The sequence below is a fragment of the Stegostoma tigrinum genome, chromosome 12 (genome assembly GCF_030684315.1).
Source record: "Stegostoma tigrinum isolate sSteTig4 chromosome 12, sSteTig4.hap1, whole genome shotgun sequence".
NCBI classification, from domain to species: Eukaryota; Metazoa; Chordata; class Chondrichthyes; order Orectolobiformes; family Stegostomatidae; genus Stegostoma; species Stegostoma tigrinum.
The window spans coordinates 17,526,896-17,549,210 of record NC_081365.1 but is presented as its reverse complement, the minus strand read 5'-3'; the positions used below and the strand labels follow the sequence as shown (position 1 = coordinate 17,549,210).

The 22,315-nt window shown below is 39.9% G+C and overlaps 1 protein-coding gene across 6 annotated transcripts in view; it reads right to left on the bottom strand.

Moving 5' to 3' along the window:
• The window catches only part of dyrk1aa (dual-specificity tyrosine-(Y)-phosphorylation regulated kinase 1A, a), a 117,661-nt gene extending 95,661 nt beyond the window's left edge, over positions 1-22,000 (bottom strand). For 4 of the 6 annotated variants that reach the window (XM_048540999.2, XM_048540998.2, XM_048541003.2 and 1 more), the window contains exon 1: positions 21,606-22,000. The gene's annotated coding sequence lies outside the window, so the exon portion shown is untranslated. Of the gene's footprint in view, positions 1-15,270; positions 15,345-21,236; positions 21,413-21,605 lie in introns of those variants that run through there. The other 2 variants (XM_059650154.1, XM_048541002.2) reach the window with 2 other exon arrangements.
• Positions 22,001-22,315: the final 315 nt, after the last annotated feature.

Below are 22,315 nucleotides of genomic sequence, written 5' to 3'. Positions count from 1 at the left end.
TATTTAGCTGTCAGCTTTGATCTCCTTTTGTCCATGCTTCCACAATGGCTACATGTTCATATTTATTCAACTACATTTGTGACACTAATTCTTTTTATGTAATCAATCATTCGTGGGATGTGGGCATCACTGACAGGTCTAGACCAGCATTTATTTCCACCCCAAATGCCAAGAAGGCATTGATGTTTAAGGATATTTTGCTTTTCTATTATTAAATGCTTCCCAATCACCACTTGAAAATGACCAATACAAAAAGGAAACTAGAATTTGTGCAATTGACAACTGACAAATGCAATGAATTACACCCCACATCCCTCTGTGCATCCATATTTCCCATTACAAGTAAAATAAAGCTTCTCCTTTCTGTTTTGCACACTGAAGTATATAGGTTCTCATTTAACCAACTGCAGTGCATTGCATCTGGAAAAACATGTGGCAATGTGTGTGAAGCAAATCATTCCAAAGCCCCTGAACATTAACCTTATACTTAACAGCCTGCCAGCTTTTGTTCTACCAGGACATTTGAAAATCTTCTATTTGCTTGCACATCGTGGACAGCTGGGACCTAAGCGCTGATCCTGGTAAAATCCACTAGTCACTGCCTGTTATTCAGGAACCAATGTTTATCTTTTCCGAGTCCATAAGACCATAAGACATGGGAGTGGAAGTAAGGCCATTCGGCCCATCAAGTCCACTCCGCCATTTAAATCATGGCTGATGGGCATTTCAATACTACTTGCCTGCACTCTCCCCGTAGCCCTAGATTCCTTCTGAGATCAAGATTTGTCGATCTCTGCCTTGAAGGCATCCAACGTCACAGCCTCCACAGCAATGAATTCCACAGGCCCACAACTCTCTGGCTGAAGAAATGTCGTCTCATTTCAGTTTTAAATTTACTCCCTCTAATTTTAAGGCTGTGCCCACGGGTCCTAGTCTCCCCGCCGAACAGAAACAACTCCCTAGCATCCACCCCTTCTAAACCATACATTATCTTGTAAATTTCTATTAAATGCCCCCTCAACCTTCTGAACTCTAATGAGTACAATCCCAGGATCCTTAGCCGTTCATCATACGTTAAACCTACCATTCCAGGGATCATCCATGTGAATCTCCGCTGGACACGCTCTAGGGCTAGTATGTCCTTCCTGAGGTGTGCGGCCAAAAAATTGGACACAGTATTCTAAATGGGGCCTAACTAGAGCCTTATAAAGCCTCAGAAGCACATCGATGCTTTTATATTCCAACCCTCTTGAGATAAACAACAACATTACATTCGCTTTCTTAATTACGGACTCTACCTGCAAGTTAACCTTTAGGGGAATCCTGGACCAACACTCCCATATCCCTTTGCACTTCTGATTTGCAAATTTTCTCACCGTTTAGAAAATAGTCCATGCCTGTATTCTTTTTTCCAAAGTGCAAAACCTCACATTTACTCACGTTGAATTTCATCAGCCATTTCCTGGACCACTCTCCTAAACTGTCTAAATCTTTCTGCAGCTTCCCCACCTCCTCAGTACTACCTGCCTGTCCACCTGTCTTCGTATCATCGGCAAACTTCGCCAGAATGTCCCCAGTCCCTTCATCCAGATCATTAATAATATAAGGTGAACAGCTGTGGCCCCAACACTGAACCCTGCGGGACACCACTCGTCACCGGTTGCCATTCCGAAAAAGAGCCTTTTATTCCAACTCTCTGCCTTCTGGCAGACAGCCAATCCTCAATCCAAGCCAGTAGCTCACCTCGAACACCATGGGCCCTCACCTTGCTCAGCAGCCTCCTGTGAGGCACTGTATCAAAGGCCTTTTGGAAGTCGATAGATAACATCTACTGGGTTTCCCTGGTCTAACATACTTGTTACCTCTTCAAAGAATTCTAACAGGTTTGTCAGGCATGACCTCCCCTTACTAAAGCCATGCTGACTTGTTTTAATCTGACCCTACACTTCCAGGAATTTAGAAATCTCATCCTTGACAATGGATTCTAGAATTTTACCAACTACCGAGGTTAGGCTAACCAGCCTATAATTTTCCATCTTTTGCCTTGATCCTTTCTTAAACAAGTGAGTTACAACAGCAATTTTCCAATCATCTGGGACTTTCCCTGACTCCAGTGACTTTTGAAAGATCATGACCAAAGCCTCCACTATTTCCTCAGCCACCTCCCTCAGAAGTCTAGGATGTAGCCCATCAGGGCCAGGAGATTTATCGATTTTTAGACCCTTTAGCTTTTCTAGCACTTTCTCTTTTGTAATGCCTACCATACTCAACTCTGCCCCCTGGCTCTCCCTAATTGTTGGCATACTACTCATGTCTTCCACCGTGAAGACTGGCGCAAAGTACTTATTAAGTTCTTCAGCTATTTCTTTATCTCCCATCACTAGCCTTCTAGCATCAATTTGGAGCGGCCCAATATCTACTTTTGCCTCTCATTTGTTTCTTATGTATTGAAAGAAGCTTTTACTATCATTTCTAATATTACTAGCTAGCCTACCTTCATATTTGATCTTCTCCTTCCTTATTGCTCTCTTTGTTATCCTGTTTTTGTAGCCTTCTCAATCTTCTGATTTCCCAGTGCTCTTGGCCACTTTATAGGCTGTCTCTTTCTCTCTGGTATATTTCCTGACTTCCTTCGTCAGCCATGGCTGCGTAATCCCACCCCGGATAATCTAATCTTTTCTTTGGGATGAACCTCTGTACTGTGTCCTCAATTACACCCAGAAACTCCTGCCATTGTTGGTCCACTGTCTTCCCCGCTAGGGTCAACCAATTCTAAATCCATTTCAATATATCACCCCTACCCCTTCTGCTTTAAACCTTGCTGACTCAACCTCTTGTGAGGGATCTTACCAAAATCACAAATACAACACATGCGCTGGTTCTCCCTTATCGATTGAAAAAAAATTCCACTTGATCTAATAAGCATGATTTGCATTTGATAAACTAAAGTTGGCTCTGTCAACTGGCTTGCCTGTTGCTACTGGACTAACTGACACTTTTTTTGAGTAACAAAACATTTATAGTCCTCAGGCATCACCTCTGATTTGGAGGAAAACTACAAGATGCTTGCCAGCATGCAATTTCTTTCGTGAGTACCCTATAATGCATTTCATCTGGTGTTAATGACTGATCAAGTACACCTCACACTTCTATCACCTCCTTCTATTAATTTGTCCTTGATTCACTCTCAATATCTTCTCCTTCCACTATGGCCTGGGACAGTATATTCTTCCTCAGAAATTTCATTTAGGACCTCAGCCTGACCCCCTGCTGACATGCAGAAATCTTTTTTGTGCATCCTAAAAGGAGTTTTTTAGGTTAATCATTCACATTTTGCTATGTATACTGTCACAATTGATTGGGGTAGCATGCTCAAAATAAAAGAAATACACAAAGCACCTAAATGAAATGACTGGTGATCAATTAAAATTAAATTACTTTGACAACAAAAACTCTAAATTCCCTATAAATTTCTGACATACAAAACATGAACAGTGGAAAAAACAACACAGAGAGAAACTGGAAACACAGTTCCACCATCTTCATTCACAAGATCTGATCAGTTAGTTCTTGCCAATCCAAAGGCTTTTTTCCCCCCAACCTTCCTTTTTTCAAATGCTACCACTAATTTGCAAGAGGCACATGATAGCTGGTTCAGTTATAAAAGGTCTCTGACTTGTCTAATTAGAAGTTACAACTTATAGCATCTCAAGGACAGTTAAGCTGTTTGTCTCAAGTTTAAAGTGGCTTACTGCAGGGACAAGACAGCAAGAGTTGTTGGTTGCTGCACAGCTGCTGGTCTCTCTTCCGGTCTGACAAAGCTTTATCTTATTCACAGCTCAGGCTGTTCAACTACCCAACGAACAATCACACAGTTGTTGGCGAGCAGAGGTCTTGTCATTAATGACTGAGCCCTACTCCACAAACCAGTCTAACATGAAAACTATTCCCCTGACTCCAGTTCATCTGCATGTTGTTGGGACAAGTGTGGTTCACAGTAGGTATCAAATTCCTCACATTCAAAGCCTGCATCCATCCTCAAATCTCTGGTTTTCAAAACAGTACTCTAATTTCAGTCTGGTTTGAAAAAGCTTAAAAATAAAAAGACATCATCTGTAATAAACGCAAGCAAAAGACTTTGTTTACTTTTTACATGAGCTGCCATTTTTGTACGCTTCATTATTTTAAAAAAAACCCTTCTCTGAATTTCCGCTGGCAGCCTGGTTCTACCTAGCATTATGAAGCCAACATAGGTCAGGCACTTGTTTTTCTGCCTCCTCTTATTCTCTAGCTTTTTTCCATCATCCAGAATACACTAGCACTGCAGTGAGCACAATATGGTCACCCATTTCCTCTAAACTGGACAAAAACCATCTCCTCTTTAAGGACATGCTACTGTTTGGTTCAAATAGCAGTCTGCCACTTTTGATTCCAATCTATCTGGGCCATTTATTTTCCCACTGAAATTGGTCCTCTACCTAATTTGTTATTTATACTTTGGATTTCTCTTTTCTTTTCTATTGCTGACAAAGACTTTAGGATGATTTTCTCCCAAAAAAAAAAGGTTGCCCTAATATCATAGCTGTTGGGACGGATGACAAAGTGAGGAAGAGTGACGTTTGATTGTTGACTTGCATCATCAGCAGTTGCAAACATTACAAGTTTGAATTCTCACCAAAGGGTTGGTTTCCCAACTTCAGTTTTCTACCTAACTTCGAAATTAAAGAGAGGGGGAAGGCAGTCAGCCTTTCAAGTTGTCAAGTTTATCATTCTTACGCTGCTCTGCTGCTTAAAAAAAGAAGTGATTGAAGTATGGTCCACTTCTATATTCCCAAGTCTGGCTCCATTGTCTTTCAAAGCCAAACCAACATGGGTAACCTTTTGATGTCCAATTCATGCACACATCAAAGAGGTATGATCAAAACAGGAAACGCAGATTTCATGATACTGACTCATTTGCCTGGTTTAAATGTATTTAGCTAAGATAGTAATTTTGTGCAGATAGTTTCATTTATTCCAAAATAATCTTGATCTTGTCCAACCTGTGATGAGATAATTAGCCGTCAATATTTATTTTTCTTACAACCATTTTAATTCATGGAAGATCTCAGGGATTACATTAGGGCAGTGGAAGTTTGAATTCAATAGTCCTTATTTACTACAACCATAACATATTTAATTTTCTCAAATCAAACAATGCAGCCTTCCTTGTGGAGCTGGAAATGTAGAAACTTAGCTTGAATGCCTTCATAAATTCCTCGTCATCTGGCCTCTATATCAAAGCCAAACCGACGTAGTCAACACTCACTTGACAACTATCTTATAGTTGATGCACCTGTCTGAAAATGTTCTTGCAAAGACACGTATCCATAATATTTTCTCTAGGTGGGAGACAACAGAGGATACCCAGTCATTAAATGATATTCTGCTATTGCTTAATCTAACCAAACACAGAGTCCTTCAACTCAGCACCACATTTCCCTTTGTCAAAACTATCACACCGCCCCTTTCCTTTCCTTCAACGCCCATGATTCCAGAACTGATTGTTTTTCTTTCAGCCAAATCTCCATTCCTGCAAGAACATAACATTGTCTTGATCTGTGCACCAAGCTTACTTAATCGACTCCATGTGGATCAAATACAAGCACTAAAAGCCTATTTTAGACTTTAGTCTATTCCCTGTTACATTGACCCTGCATGGTGACTTATTATTTACTTTGGTGCAATTTCTCTCCCCCAATACCATTGTGCAGCATGTTTCTCCCCGCTAATGGCACATCTTTGCTTCTACCCCTGCCAAGTTACTTCAAAGTAATGTGTATTAAAGTAGATGTAGTTTGGAATTCTCATTGGAGAGACACGACTTGAGTGTTTAATCTGAGGGTCAGACGACAGTTGAGGTTAAGAAGGTGGGATTTTGGGATTTTCACAGTAACCTCAGCCTGTGCAGGAACTAAACCCAGGCTGTTGGCGTCATTCTGCACCACAAACCAGCCATCCAGCCAACTGAGCTTCACAACCCCTGAATAGATTATGATGCCAAGCTCATACTTAAATATTATGTATTAGTACCATTTCTTTGCAGTTCAAATTCAAAGTCAATATCATTTCTGTGGATTTAGAGCCACACGTATACCAAAGCTAAGGACTGCAGATTTAAATCCTTAATGAAAAAGACATCAACCAACCATGTGGTTTCAATGACAAACGACGATATAATTTCATGGTTACCCTTCCTGAAACGACCTTATATTTCATGCTTAGCCCAGTTTCTGTTAACCTGGACAACATTACCACTTTGCCACCACTTGTTCCATTTTTACCATTACGTAGGCTCAAAGTTCCAAGTCACTTCATAGCGGCATTATAGAACAATGCAGGGCAGATCACAAAAGTGTGGCTTTCTACACTTCTACCAGTTGCCTCCAGTTCATACAAAAAGTTGTATCCCAATGCCAAATGACATGGTACCCTCAAATAAAAATATGCCCATCTCTTCGAGGTGCAAGTTTCTTTATAAAGGTGCAAAAATTCTGTATGTTTCCAAAGATAAACAGAAGATTTTATACATTTAGCTAATTCTACACACTCAAATGACAGATCATGACAACAAATCTTCTGTCTTGTACAAGAATGGATACACAGGAAGTTTATCATGATGGTGGCACAGTTCTGTAAACTGATTTAAAAAAAGATATCTTTCCTCATTTATGACGAGAAGTTAAAAATACTACCAACGACCATAATGTCTCAGTTGTTAGGACTTTTTCAAATCAGAGTTGTGGATTCACCATTCAAGCATCACCGATTTTGCTGCACTGCACTTTTAGGCATGATGCTGAACAAACATCCAGTCTTCCCTCATGTTTTCTGCTTGCATGACCTTGTATCAAAATTTGTTGCTATGTCTGTTTGTATAACTACGCAAAATTCATCAATTACATAATGATCTGGGAAATCCTGAAGACAAAAAATGCCTCTTAAAAAGTAATTAAGTGAATGATCTGGTTGAGGAGCAGTCATAGCAAGTAAACAAATAGAATCGTAAGGCATTGTACTTGTACAACATAGTTGATATTTTAAGATATAGCAGAAGTGGGCATTCAGCCCATCAACTATGCTCAATGCGGTCATGACGCTTGAAAATCCTCCAATTCACATTCCTGCATTTTCTCTAGAAGCCTTGATTCCCTTACTGACTGAAAATCTGTCTCAGTACTGAATGCAATAACCCAACCTCAACAGCACAGAATTGACCACTCAGAAAAACATTCCCTTCCATCTCTTCATTAAGTGTGATCGTTGAGAGGCTAAGCTTTCCACATTCCACCTGTCAAGTCCTCAAAAGAATCTTGCATGTTTCAATAAGGTCAAAGCAGATTCTTCTGATTCCTAATGAGAACAGAGCAAACTATCTCAGTTTCTCCTCAAAAGGCAGTCCCTCTACAGGTGGTGACAACCTAGCGAAATGTCTCTGAGCTACCTCCAGTTTTGGCTTAAATAATGGGCCAAAAATATTTACGATACTCCAGCCATAATCGGGGCAACCGTCTTGGACATTTTTATCCCTACCTGTACACTCCATTCACTCTGAATGGAAGGCCAAAATCCCATTTGCCTTTCCTATTTCTTTTGAACTTTGCAAGTTTTTTTTGGTCATTCGTGGACAAATACTCCCTAATCCCTCTCTTTCTGCAATCTATTTAAATAATATTCAGCCCCTGTATTTTTCTGACCGAAATTCATAACCTCACATTTTCTATTACTTCTGTTAATTTTTTTGCTCACTTGATTAACCCATCAATATCTCACTGCAGATCTTTGTTTCATTCTTGCCTTTCAACTTGTTTTTGTCATTCACAAAGCTGGTATATCATATTCACTTTCCTCATCCAGAAATTCACTGAATAAAGGTGCAATAATTGGTTCACATGCAGAATCAGTAATATCAAAGTACAAAGGCTTATCCCTTTTAAATATTTCCAAAACATACATGCAAACAAAACATGCACATCTGTTTTTCAGGGCAATGGAGAAGATTTCTTTGCAGGGATTAGCTTTCTGAAAAAAAAAGCCTTTAAGGCCATGGATTATGCTTGAAGGCAAAGGGATAAAGTGTTGGATGTTCCTTAGCCACTCTGGGATGTACGATAAAATCATTCTTCTTGTGACTGTCTCTGAAATCCTGCAGTTAAAAGTCAACGACATTTCTGTGGATTTAAAGCCAGTATAAGCTATCCTGATGTTCTTTCAGTCAATCTTCTAAAAGAACAAATAGGTTTTAACCTAAACTGATACAAGTTCTCAGTTCAAAAATAAGACCGATCAGCTGGATGGCTTGTTCTTATTTAGGTTCCTTCCAACTCAGCTGATTATTAGTTGGCTTTCCCCAACTTAGCCAGATTTAAAAAAAAGTACATCTCCAAATTAGTCACTGTTCACAAACAGCTAGATCTATGAAAAAGGAAACAATCACCAATCATTTCTTTCTCAGGGATCTTGCTTTTCTTTTGCTCCCAAAAAAATAGACTGCCACTGTCCACAGTGAGCTTGCAATAATCTCAGTTTAAGAAAACAGTCCATGTTTGTCCACAAAACCTAAATTAAATTCTTTTCTACAATCCTTCAAAACCTTTGTCTGCCAAGCTATGTTAAATATAAAATGCCTTTGTAACATCCTCTCTCAAGTTTATGCAACCTTTGACACACAATGTGAGATCCTCCACCAGCTTATTTCCCTTTATCCAACTCAACAGGATCGTCCTTAAAACAATTTCAGTTATTTTCCAGATGTCACTGAGGGGTTTCCAGTAAAGGCTACTCTTCTCTTCCAGAACTGTTCATTTCTGAGCATCCCTGCCTCACAGTCTTCAAGATGTATCCTTGATCCGCTGCTCTTCCTCATCTACATATTGCGCCTTGGGAACAGCATCCAAATATCTGGGTCAAATGCCATAACATCCATCGATTAATTATAGCTGTCACTACATCTGTACCAATTCCATTGAAACGTCCACTACCTCTGTTGCTAGACTGCTCATCAAGTCTAGGACCAGCCACAGTCTCCCCAATTAAAAGTTGAATGCGATACGGATTCTTCCTATTCACCATCTTGGGCTGGACCACACAATTCCAAATGCTGATTTTTTTTTTATTAATCCTGAGCTTCCAATTATTTCTCTTCCTTGATGCAAAAGCCTTTCATCTCTAACACTCAACTAGGGCAAGAGGTAGGCAATGCATATTGCTGCTGAAGCTTGCATTAATGTTACAAAGCAACTGTTCCATTGATGTTCTAGGTACCCTCCCATGCCCATGTTCTGAGAAGTTCTGCTCAGTGAACCTATGCTTTATCCACAATAGTTCTTGTTTGTTAATCAGGATAGTCCTTGCACTCTTGGGCAGTCCCTGGTGATCAAGGATCACTTGTTTAAACCCTAAATTTGAGTTATTGGGTAATTGAAGATCATGCATGACCTGCAGTCTCTGTCACAGATCAGACAGACAGTGGTTGAGCAAATGAGGGTACCATGCCCAGGTTCTCCAATGCTTTATCAGAGGATGCTGTTAGTGATGAGATTCGAACTATACAGATCTTTCCCAGTTGCTTTCCCTCTACTTAGGGGTGGTCTTCAGCCAGGATTTCCCAGGTATTGTTGGGTACTTTTTCAAGGAGGCTTCAAGGTCCTCTACCCTCCTTGGGTTTGTGGTGCCATTGTCAAAGCCAACCAACTCAGTTCTCCAATTCAAGCTTAAAATTCTTATTTTGCAAATTTCAATTCTTTCATGACATTCTCTCTTACCTACCATAAAGAGAGACAGAGACAGAACAGCCTGGGAATTATGACTGATTTTGTTAAACAAAGGTTTTGTGTCTGCTGGAGTAAGGTGTTTAATTCTGCATATTACATTTTAGGCAAAATGTGGTAGCTTTGGAGAGAATGGTTCCAGGGATGAGGAGCATCATTTATGCAGAGAATGGAAAAGTGGAAGTTGCTCTCCTCAAAAAGAACGTTAACAGGAGATTTGAAAATGTGTTCAAAGTCATGTGGTGTGTGGACAAAGGAGGGAAGAGGTTTTGCTGCTAAATGCTGTTACTGGATACACACATTTTATTTCAATGCTTGTCTCATCATCTTCCTGTCTTTGTCCTATGTCATGCCATTTGTCATTTAATGACCATTTTTGTTCTTTCTTCCTACCCCATCCCAAACCCTCCACCATTTGATTCAATTTTACACAACATAAAAGCTTTGCATCTCAACCTAAATTACACAGTTGCAAAAAGGCAGATCAATCCCTGGGACCTGATCATAAGTGTCCCAGGGCATTGTAGGAAGCTAGGGAAGAAATTGCGGCTCCCCTAGCAGAGATGTTTGTATCATCGACAACCATGAGTGAGGTGCTGGAAGATTGGAGGGTGGCGAATGTTGTGCCTTTACTTTAGGAAGACTGCAAGGAAAAGATTGGTCAGCCTAACATCAGTGGCGGGTAGGTTGTTGGAAGGGATTCTGAGAAACAGGTTCTACATTTACTGTGAAAGGCAAGATTGATTAGGGATAGTCATCATGGTTTTGTCTGTGGGAAATTATGTCTCAAATTTGATTGAGTTTTTTTTTGAAGAAGTGACCAAGAAGACAGACGAAGGCACAGCGGTAGACATTGTCCACACAGACCTCAGGAAAGCCTTTGACAAAGTTTTGCGTGGTAAACTGATTAGTAAGGTTACATCACATGGGATCAGGGAAAGCATGACAACTGCATACAAAACTGGCTTGACGGCAGGAGGCAGAAGGTATTTGTTCCGTCTACAGGTTTGTGGCCAGCGATGTGCTGCATGGATCAGTGCTGAGTCCACTTTTGTTTGTCATTTCTACGAAGGATTTGGACGAAAATATAGGAAGCAAAAAAATCGGTGGCATAGCTGACAGTGAAGGTTATCCAAGAGCACAACAGAATCTGGATAAGTGGACCAAAGAATGGCAGATGGGAGCTTGAGATGGAGGTGGTCAAGAGGTTCAAACTCCTAGAAGTGAATGGCACAAACATTCTGTTCTGGTCTAACCACATTGACACTAAACTCGGCAAAGCACATTAATGCCTCTACTTTTTCAGAAGGCTAAAAGGAATTTGGTACATCCACAATGACTCTTGGCGATTTTTAGAAATTCACCGTAGAAAGTGCCCTATCTGGATGCATGACAATTTGGTATGGCAACTGCTCTGCCCAAGGCTTTAAGAAATTACAGAGTTGTGAACCCAGCCCTGCCCATGTAAACCGCTATTCCTTCCAGTGACTCATTTACAACTCCCGCTGCCTTAGAAAAGCAGCCAACATAATCAAATATCCCTCCCACTCCAGTTATACTCTCTTCCACGAGGCAGAAGATGCAAAAGTTCGAAACCAAACACCACCATATTCAAGAACAGTTTCTTCTCCGCCATTACCAGACTGATGAATGGCCTTCTCGTATTTTTCTTTGCATCTTCCCTGTACCTGTAACACAATACTCTGCATTCTGTTCTATTACCCCAATGTAGTTAAGCAAGGTATAATTTGTCTGGATAGCAACTAGAATGACACTTTTCACGTTTTGTCATGTACTGAAACGAATAAATCAAATCAAAATTTTGGTTAAGACATTGCAGCGCAGGACTTGCACAGTTAGTGGTAAGGCACTGGAGAGTGCCGGTACATAGTTCCTTCAAAGTGGCAGAACAGGTTGACACGGTAGTGGAGGAGGCATTTGGTATGCTTGCTTTCACCAATCAGAGCACACAGCGCAAAGGTTGGGACATCATGTTACAACATACAAGATATAGGCAAGGTCACATGTGAAGTACTGCATGTAACTCAAGTCGCCTTGCTACAGGAAACATGTCATTAACTGGAAAGGTGCAATAAAGATTGACAAAGATGCTACTCAGAATGAAAGATCCAAATTACATGGAGAGGCTGCACAGGCTTGGACTTTATTCCCCTAGAGAATATGGGGCTATGGGATGAATCCTATATGAGTTCATAAAATCATGAGGGGCACAGATAAGGGGAATGACCAAGGTCTTGTTCCCAGGATAGGGAATCCAAAACTAGAAGGCACAGGTTTAAGGTCAGAGGGGAATGAATTAAAAGCAACCTTTTCCACACAGAAGGTAGAATGAGCTGCCAGACAAAGAAGCAGAGGCAGGTACAATTACAACATTTAAAAGACATTTGGACAGCGGCAGGGACAGGAAATGTTGAGAGAGATATGGGTTAATCACAGGCAAATAAGACTAGTTCAGTTCAGGAAACTTGGTCAGCACGGATGATTTGGGCTGAAGGGATGTTTCTGTGCTTATGACTCTGTGGCTCTATGACTCTCGGAATCTTTATATATATTGTCAACACTAACCACAGCACTGACTTTTGTGGCACTCCGCTAGGCACAGATTGCCATCCTATAAATACCCCCCTTATCCCAACATTGTCTTCTAACAGTTAGCCAATTCTCTATCCATGCCAACATATTATCCTCAAAGTTTTGGGCTCACATCTTATTAAATAGCCTTGTGTGTAGGCCATATCAAAGCTTCTGAAAATCCAATTATATTACATTCACTGCTTCTCCTTTATCTCTCCTGTTTGTAACTACCTCAAAAGAATTCGAGCACATTTGTTACTCAACACTGCCCCCTTTCATGAAGCCATGCAAATTCGGCTTAATCATCCTTTTCAAAATGATATGCTTTTACATCTTTTACAAACAACTAACATTTTTTCAATAATGACTAAGTGACCTATTGTTAGCTGTTTTCTGTCCCCTTTTCTTTAAATAAAAATGTTATATAGTCAGTTTTTGAAAATCAATGCAATTTTACCAGAATTTAAGGATTCCTCTAAGATTACTGCCCATGCATCCACAATCTCTGTAGCTACATCTTTAATATCTTAGTGTGCATCCCATCAGGTCTAGTGGACTTGGGCCCCATTAGTTTCCAAAGCACTTTTTCCTCTAGTGGTAGTTATGCAATGTATTTCATTTCCTGCTGTACCTTGAAACTCTTCCAGCCAACATTAAACTGAGCTTTATGCAAATCAAATTGTTCTCTCCTAATAAAATATATGTATAGATTATCCAAAATTACAATTTTGCAGATTGTCCACAAATAAATGTTGCCTATTATTTTGCCATCATTACACCCAAATGACATCCTACTCTCAACAAACCTTACATCATAAGGCAAAGCATAATCATTAATTACTTACACTGCTTCAAGAAGCTACTTGAAGCAGTAACTGCAAAAGTTCAAATCAGACTCATTGTTTTACGAAACTGTTAATGCCTCATCTCCATCCCACAATCTTTATTTCACTCTCAAAAATAAATATAGGATCAGCAAGTCTTCAGCAATAAAATGTAAAATTAATTGAATGTGTATGATCATCTTACAAATAGTGAGATGTGATTAAATATTTACGACAAAATTAAAATAAATGTAATATACACATTAATAGGCATGTTTTATCATTGAGGCAATTTAGTTAACAATGCAAAATATCACTTTTTGTCGAGATGTTGATATTGAAGTATGGTGTAGTGAAATTCAAAAGAATAGCATTACACCATAAATGACAGAAGGAACAAATCACAAGTTATTCATGTAACACAAGGGTTAAGGATTACATCCAATTGTCTACAAAATTCTAAATGATGCTCCACTCAAGATTAGGTTTAAATTCTTAAGACCTCCCCCACTTAAACAATGACTTTTTTTTGGTTCCACATACAGCTTGGTTAAGCCACTTAGAACATAGAACAATACAGCGCAGAACAGGACCTTCGGCCCTCGATGTTGCGCCGACCTGTGAATTAATCAAAGCCCCTCCCCCCTACACAATCCCATCATTATCCATATGCTTATCCAAGGACTCCTTAAATGCCCCTCATGTGGCTGAGTTAACTACATTGGCAGGCAGGGCATTCCACGCCCTTACCACACTCTGAGTAAAGAACCTGCCTCTGACATCTGCCCTAAATCTATCACCCCTCAATTTGTAATTATGCCCCCTTGTACAAGCTAAAGTCATCGTGCTCAGAAAAAAACTCTCACTGTCCACCCTATCTAATCCTCTGATCATCTTGTATGTCTCTATTAAATCCCCTCTCATTAAAAATCAAATTTAGCAGTAAAGGTAGCTGAGAGACAAAAGCAGATATTTTACAAATATAGTCCATGGCTCACTGCAAATATAACTTCCAGTGTGGAAGGAGATTTTAAAGAGGGTTTAAGACAACTATGGTTAACCAGGAAAGTGAAGGATAATAGAAGCCAGTTAAGGTAAGGGGGCATTTTCAAGGGGAGCCTTAACTTGTGGTATGTCACAGGGATCAATGTGAGGGCCACAATTATTTACAATACACATTAGCGACATGGAGTGATGAAAAGTGAACATATTTATAGACATGTTTGCAGATAACAAAAGCAGGTCAGAAAGCTAGTGTGAGGTCATCAGATGCAAAGTGCAGAAGGAGATGGGAAAGTTCAGAAAGTGGGAAAAAACTTGGCAGATGGACTATACTGTGGGAAAACAACTGGTTATGGCATTTTGGTAGGAAAAGACGTGAACAATACTTAAACAGAGAAAAATTGCAAAATGCTACAGAATAGAGTGATTTCAGAGTCCTTGCCCATGAATCTCAAAAAAACTAGTATTCAAGCTCAGCAGCAGTAAGAAAAGCAAATGGAATGTTGGCCATTATTTCAAAGGAACTGGGATATAATAGGGAGATTTTGCTAAAACTGTACATGGCTTTAGCAAGGTCACAGCTAATCCAAGTAAAGATGCACTGGTATTGGAGGCAGCCCAAAGATGATCTGTGACGCTGATACCAGACATGGAGGGACCATCTTGAGGCCTTCTGCATATTGGGCCTGTACTTTTTAAGAATATAGAAAAATAAAGGGCAAACATATTGACACATGCAAAATTCTTAGGGAACTTGACAGGGCACATTCAGAAAGATTGGTTCTACGGTAGGGGAATCTGGGACAAAAACAGCATAATCTCAGAATAAGGGACCACATATGTAAGACGGAGAGGAGGAGGAATTTCTTCTCTTGGATGATGGAGAACCTACGGCTTTCTCTACCATGAAATCGCTGTTGAGCCTGGGTCATTTAAAGCTCATTCAAGGCTAAGATGGATAAATTTATAATCAGTAAGACTGTCAGGTTACTGGGTAAAGGCTGGAAAGCAGAAGTTCAGACAATCAGCCATAACCTTACCGAACGGTAGACCACACTTGATGAGGTGAATGGGTTACTTCTGCTTCGCTCTCTTTTCATGTCATAACAGTAAACTGAAAGAAAAAAAAAACTTAAAATATGGCAAAGATTTGTGGAAAGCTACAGGATTGGGTAACAAACTACCACCAAGAAATCAAAAAAAAAGGAAAAATAAACACTTAGGGTAAACTAGCTAGTGATATCAAGACAGAATAGCAAGAGCTTCTTCATATGTGTAAAAAGCATGAGGGGAGCCAAAGCGAACAAAGACCCCTTACAGAGCAGTTCTGGAGAAATAATAACGGGGAACCAGGAAACCTCAGAAGAGTTAATCAGTACTTTGCATCAATCTTCACAGCAGAAAACACAACCATTCCAAAGTTACTCAATGATTAGGGGGCAGAAGGAGGAAAGAAAATAAAGACTATCACTAGAAAAAAACTGCTATGCAACTAATCAAGTTAAAGGCCACCTACACCTTATAAAATGCGTATCAGGATATTAAAGAAAGTAGGTCTGGTTATACATGGATTCTGGAAAAGTCCCACAGATTTTAAAAACTTTCATTTAAAAAGGAAAGCAGTCAAACAAACAGCTATCAGTCACTTAACATCCGTTATTGAGAAAATGTTAGTCGACTATGAAGAATGTAACAGCAGACCATTTAGAAATAGATTAAACAGAACTGGCAGAGGTTTGTGAGAGAGAAGTGATTTCGAACAAATGTACTAGAATTCTTTGAGGCGTAACAAACAGGCTGGATAAAGAAGAAGCAGTGAATGCATATAAGTGAATTTTCAGAGGCTTTCTTAAGGTCCATATGCAGGGCCATTTAACAAAATATGAGCCTACTGTGTTGGGGCAGCACATTATCACGGATAGAGAATTGGCTAACTAATAAAAGACAGTGTTGGTATGAGGGCATACTTATAGGATGGCAACCTGTACCCCATGCAGTGCCACAGAGATCAGTGTTTTGGTGAATATTAACAATATATACAAATTACTTGGATGAGAAAAGTGAATACACTATACCAATGACAAAAGCAGATAGAAAGGCAAGTGACAAGGATGACACAAGATCTGGAGAAAAATACTGATAGATTAACTGGGCAAAAACTTAGAATTAATATCACAAAATGTGAGGTTATACATTTTGGCAGGAATAGAGAACCTGAATATTACTTAACAGCAGAAAGACCGCAGAAGATGGATACGCTGACATTAGAGGTAGTTAAGAGAAGTTTCACTCACTGATAACAGCTATAGAAGTACTGTGTAGGAGGAGAGGCTGAGTAGGTTGGCCCTGTTCTCACTGGAATATATAAGAATCAAGTAATCTTACTAAAACATCCAAGATTCAAGAGCTTGACAAGATGGATGGGAAATGATCGTTTCTCTTATGAAAGAGTTCAGGGCCAGTCAGCATGATCACAGAAAAAGAAGTTCCATATTTAAAACACAGATGAAGAGAATTTCTTCAAACGTTAGAAAGTCTCTGGAATTCTTCACCACAGAAGACTGTTGAGGCTGTGTAATTAAGAACATTGAAGACTGAGTCAGACAGATTCTTAATCATAATGGAACCATGGGTTATAGGGGGGAAAAAAGCCTGAAAGGGAAGTTGAGGATTATCACATCAGCAGCCATGATCTCAATGAATGATGGAGTAAACTCAATGGGCAATAGCTCCTAAATTTAAGGATCTTGTAGATAAGGTTTTGATAGATCTTTCCAGTAATGAATTCCAAACAGTCACTATTTTGAAAATATTTCTCACCTCAATTCCGACAGCCAACATTTAGTTAATGAGACTAATGAGTCCGTGGATTCTAGATTCCCCAACTGAAAAAAGCATTTTCAGCATCTATCCTGAAAAGCTTCATAAGATTGTACGTTTAAACTAGATTACATTAATGTTTTACTTTCCATGGAACATAAGCAGTGTTGGTTAAATTTCTTAACATTATACAATCCTCTTATCCAAGGAATCGACCGAATGAATGTTCCTTGTAGTGTCTCCTAAGCACGTAAATTCTTTGACACAAGCAGACTGCTGGGTAAACTCAGCAGGTCTGGCCTCATAGGTGAGCACAGAAATTGAGTTATTGCTTCAACTCAATCCATTAAGGCTGTTTTTCCTCTCTCTATCGATGCTACCAGACCTGCTAAATTTCTCCAGCACTTTCTGGTTTTTGTTTCACATTTCAAACATCTGCAAATTTGTTTTACTTCAACTAAATCCTTCCATCAGTAAGGAGGCCAGATCTGTCAGAGCACCTGCAGCCACAACAAGGATTCTTTACTGTCCTGTGCAAATCTCTTTGCATCAGCAGCTAACAAGCCATTTTCTTCTTTAATCGCTTGCTGTACACCTGTGCATTAACATCATGATTTTTGCACAAGGTCATCCAGGTATCTCCAAATACAAGCTTTCCTGTCGCGTAGCATGTTGTTCTGTGCTTTTACATATCGCCTTCCAAAATGGGAAAGTTCAAATGGCCAACACAATACATCTGCAGATTTCACAGTATAAAATAATAAGACTTAAGAAAGAAAAGCTAAGAAAGAAATAATACTGTCGGGAAAAAAGTAAGCTAATCTAAATCATCTTCAATGCGGTGAGTGAATAAATGAAGCCTCTAATTTTTAATGATGTTAATGATGGAATAAAAATTAACAATTATCACTCCTTTTGGTAATGTTGCATCACCCTCAAAGAGGCAAGATAATGGAGGAAGCAAAATACTTAGAGGGGTAATTGGGAGAACTATCTTCAGAATTGGCACTGTACCTGCAAAGGTAATGGAAGGTGAATTTATAAATATCTTTAAGAGGGAGATGGGCAGGTACTTGACGCGGCAGCTGCAGAAAAATAACAGTGGTTTGGAACTCAGCACAACTTCTCTTTCAAAGTGCCAGCAAAGACACAATGTGCCAAATGCCCTCTGTCCTGTGCTGCAGATTTCTGATTCAAAGGTGAAAAAAACGGAACAAAATTCACCATGATCTGGTCAAATTCAAATTAGTGTCTCTCATTCACATCCCACTCTCACGTCATAGCCCCATGACGCAATCACTCCTGCTGACTCACATAAGGAAAACATGACAAGATGGTCATGACAATCCAGCCGGCTTCAGCTTTTTTAAGTCTTGGCATTTTAGGAAGATGACATGTACATCATTTTCGCATATTATAGTGAATGACACTTCATATTTTTATTACAAATGCAATTTTTTGCACTGAGCAATGATTTAAAACTGAATGCTTTGAATGAAAGACACAAATTAATACATTGACATTTTTCTGAATACAGAATTACAGTCAATTTTGCTTTTAAAGTGTTGTCTTAGTAGAAATCTGCCAAACACACATTTCTCTCGCAAGAACAATAAGCACGTGTACTTCTGCAATCTGGCAACATTTTTATATTTGAAAATTTTATATTAACAAATCACTGAAGCACCTCGAAAAGAAAAACAAACTCTCCTGAACTCAAACCACTGTAAGCTACTTTTTCAACTACATATACTGATTATGCACTCATCTCCATCAAATATCTGTCATACTGTAGCCAGATTAGTACAACCAGAATAACATTATGCTCGAAAGTACATAACTCACGAAAAAACTTGCTTCCCATCAAATACCAGACCTGAAGGAATAGAGGTGATAAAAATCTAATTGTGAATGGCTTTCAAAAAGAGGGGAGAAAGGCAGTGTAACAACAGCCTTCCAGAATGCAGCGGCAGAAATGGGTATTTCGTGCTGAGATGAAAGGGTACAGTGTTAGAACTGGGTGTTTAGAGCAAGGATAAGGGACAAGTACCCAATCTGGTTGTTGGGCTCAGGAGAATCAAGCTCATGGAGGGACTTTATCAGAAAAAAAAGTTCCTTAAATTCAGATATAGATGAAAAGGGAGCAATGAAGGTCGGTAAGAAGACCAACAGGAAAGCAGAACCTGGAACACAGTTAACATATATGAACTTCACTTTCAGGAACACAAACTACCATATTTGTATAGTAAATATATCTCTCCTGCGGCTTTTAAAATCAGAATAAACTGATTAATTTATAAAAAATGAACTTTTACCAGCCTATGTTTTGAACTCTCTAAATCAAATTATACTGCAATCATATTCTTACGTCATACTTCCACAAAGTCAATGTCACACTGCTTTAAAACAGCAGTGTTGCAGAAAAATTTGGCAGCTAATTTACACAGCTAGATCCCTTAATTAGCAATGAAATGATGCACCATACCATTGTTTACAATACTGGTTGATGCATAATCGATGGTCAGGAGATCTGGCAAAGTGCCTAGTCTTCCTTGAAGTAGCATGGGATCTGTAACAATCATTTGAGAGAACAAACAGGGTCTTGACTTCTTGTCACATCCAAAACAGAGCAGGGCACAAGCACTAATCCAACAACCAAGATTACCTGCTTAGGTCTTTGGAATGGCGCTGAACACACACATCTATGATTTAGGTGAGTGTTATGCAATGACTAAATCTGGCACAATCACATGTATAAAATACAAGTCAGAAATCAAAATACCAAAGTACCTGAACAGCATACAGAGCCTGGAGCAGATTTTTACTGGACTTATTTGGATATTAGTTGGAAAGCTCAAAGAATTCAATCAACAATACACTTCTTTTTCCTATATAGATCTTGTCACAAAAACTGAACTTTTGCCCCAGTATTTCAACTCTACAGGCTTTAAAATACCACATGACTAAACAACTAAATTCCAATCAGACCAACTGATATTTTATGGTGAAGTCAAAGTATCAGTTTGGTACAGAATATTTTTCTGAAGTCTAAGTATTGAAAACAAAGCGATGTCAAAGATATTTTTGGAAGGATCCCTTTACTGAGATCAACAGAAACTCGTTGAAGATCCAGGCCTAAATCTGCATTGGATGATAAAAAGTTTAACCCCAAAACGTAATTAGGGGCAACTGACATTTCATTTATTGAGGATGACACTGGCAATACAATCTAAATAAAACTCTTTTTACTTGACCAAAATAACATACAACTTAGTCTACATTGTGTTCTCAAAATATTCATCAAGCCACTCACATAATTGTCATTAATTTGTTCACCGATGTTCTGGACTGCTGTTAGATGTACCAGTTTAGTAACACACTGCAAATTAGTGCAATGCCACAATTTGATATGTTTAACATTGGGCATTGGACTGGACACCTGCACATTTCAGGTTAAAGTTTTGTTTTATTCGGCACAAAATTTAACAACTGCAGTTTTTAGAATTAAAAATCTCGCGCTTTGCGGCTAGAAAAGCAGTTCAAGAAGAATGGTACTACTCAGATCTGAAAGTTTAATGTCTATCCACTCTTTGCATAGAAAGAACATTTTTAAATAAATAACGTTTTTTCAGAATATTTGCTGTGTTTGGCTTTGCATTGCATGTGTTACAGTCCAACATGTTTTGTTGGCAGGCACCATCCGAATCACAATGTTGCAAAAGAACAATCTTCTTTTACTTGTATGTGACAAAAGCAAAGGAAAATAAAAGGAAACCACACTGTCTAACTAAAGACTGGGTATCAATGCTGACATGAATTGTGCATCATGTACTGGCTAAACAAACGCTACATGCCTTAACAAAATTTCTCCAGATCACTGAAATAGCACAACTGTCATACACAGATGAAAATGACATGCTTAACGTTTCTAATTCCTGCTAAATTGCTGTGCCCTGTGGCTGACACTCGGATATGCAACATATACTTTAACACGTTCAGCGCAGTAACACTGTCAAAAAGAGTCCATCTTCCTCTCTCAGCTCCTTATGTTAATAACACTGTTTTAAGAAGAGACCGCCAACCAAATTATAACAACGTCTTAAATAAGTGTCAGGCCGCTGGGGGGGGGGGGGGTGAGAACATAGAATTAAGTGGCTGATGAATTAGAACGAAAGTCAAGACAAACCTCTCCCCGATTTCTCTTCTATCTCTCTCCCTCCCTCTGTCACCCAGGCCGCTCTCGTTGCTGAGAAGCCGCTGCCGCCGCTTGGGTTTACTGTCCCCTCCTTTCTGGGCGAGGGGCGGTGTTACGGGGAAGGGAGGGGAGAGGAATGAAGGAGATGGTGTGAAAGAAAATAATAAATAAATCTCAAGTGTGAGAATTCAGAATCGCCTCAACCCCCGCCTCCCCCGAGCTGCCTGCTGTCCCCTCGATGTGAGTGACTCTTCAGGATCAAACTGTGCCTGTGACCAGCCCCCTCCCCACCTTTCCTCCTCTCACTCGGTCTTTTCCCCCTCTCTTTTTTTATTTCACAAAATGGCGCGCACTACAAACCTGCGCAACAGCAAACACCTCCTCGGCGCCGCCTTTTTTCAAACCCGCTTTACACCTCCTTGCGCCGCTCGCCAGACCGACTTCTCCGGCCGCACCGACCATTCAACTTTCTCCTCCCGCTCTCCGAATCTCCCGATCTCGCCTTCGAGGGAGGAGGGAAAAAAAATCAGAACGGAGGAGGAGGAGGTTAGGGAAGGTGGTGGTAAGGAGGGAGTGGGTGAGTGAGGGATAAAGAGGGGCTAAGGTGAGAAAGGTAGAGTTGAGAGACAAAAAAAAATACCCCCTCCCCGCGGATAAAAAAAAATTTCCGAGGCGGGAAAGCCCTGAAAAAATTTTTTTCTCTCTCTTCTCTCTCCTCTTAACAACAAAATGGCGGCGGACGGAGCGCGTTGCTATGGGGACTGTCAATCACAGCGGGTGCCCCGGATGAGCCCTTGACGTCAGCAAGGGGAAAGGCGGGGCCAGGCGCCGTTGAGGATGTTGCCAGCCGCAATCCCCCGGATGCTGCACCGATTAATGGGGCCGAGCCTGTTGCGAAGGGAAACCGTCAATCACGCCCATCTCCTCCCTTCATCTAAACCCGAGGCCCAAATAACCGAGAACCGCAGAAACTCTTGTTGCCAAGCGAGTGGTCGCCATCTAGAACCTGATGGGGTTCCCTGTGTGTGTACTTTTCTTTGTAACACGCTTGCTGTATATGCAAGTATTAC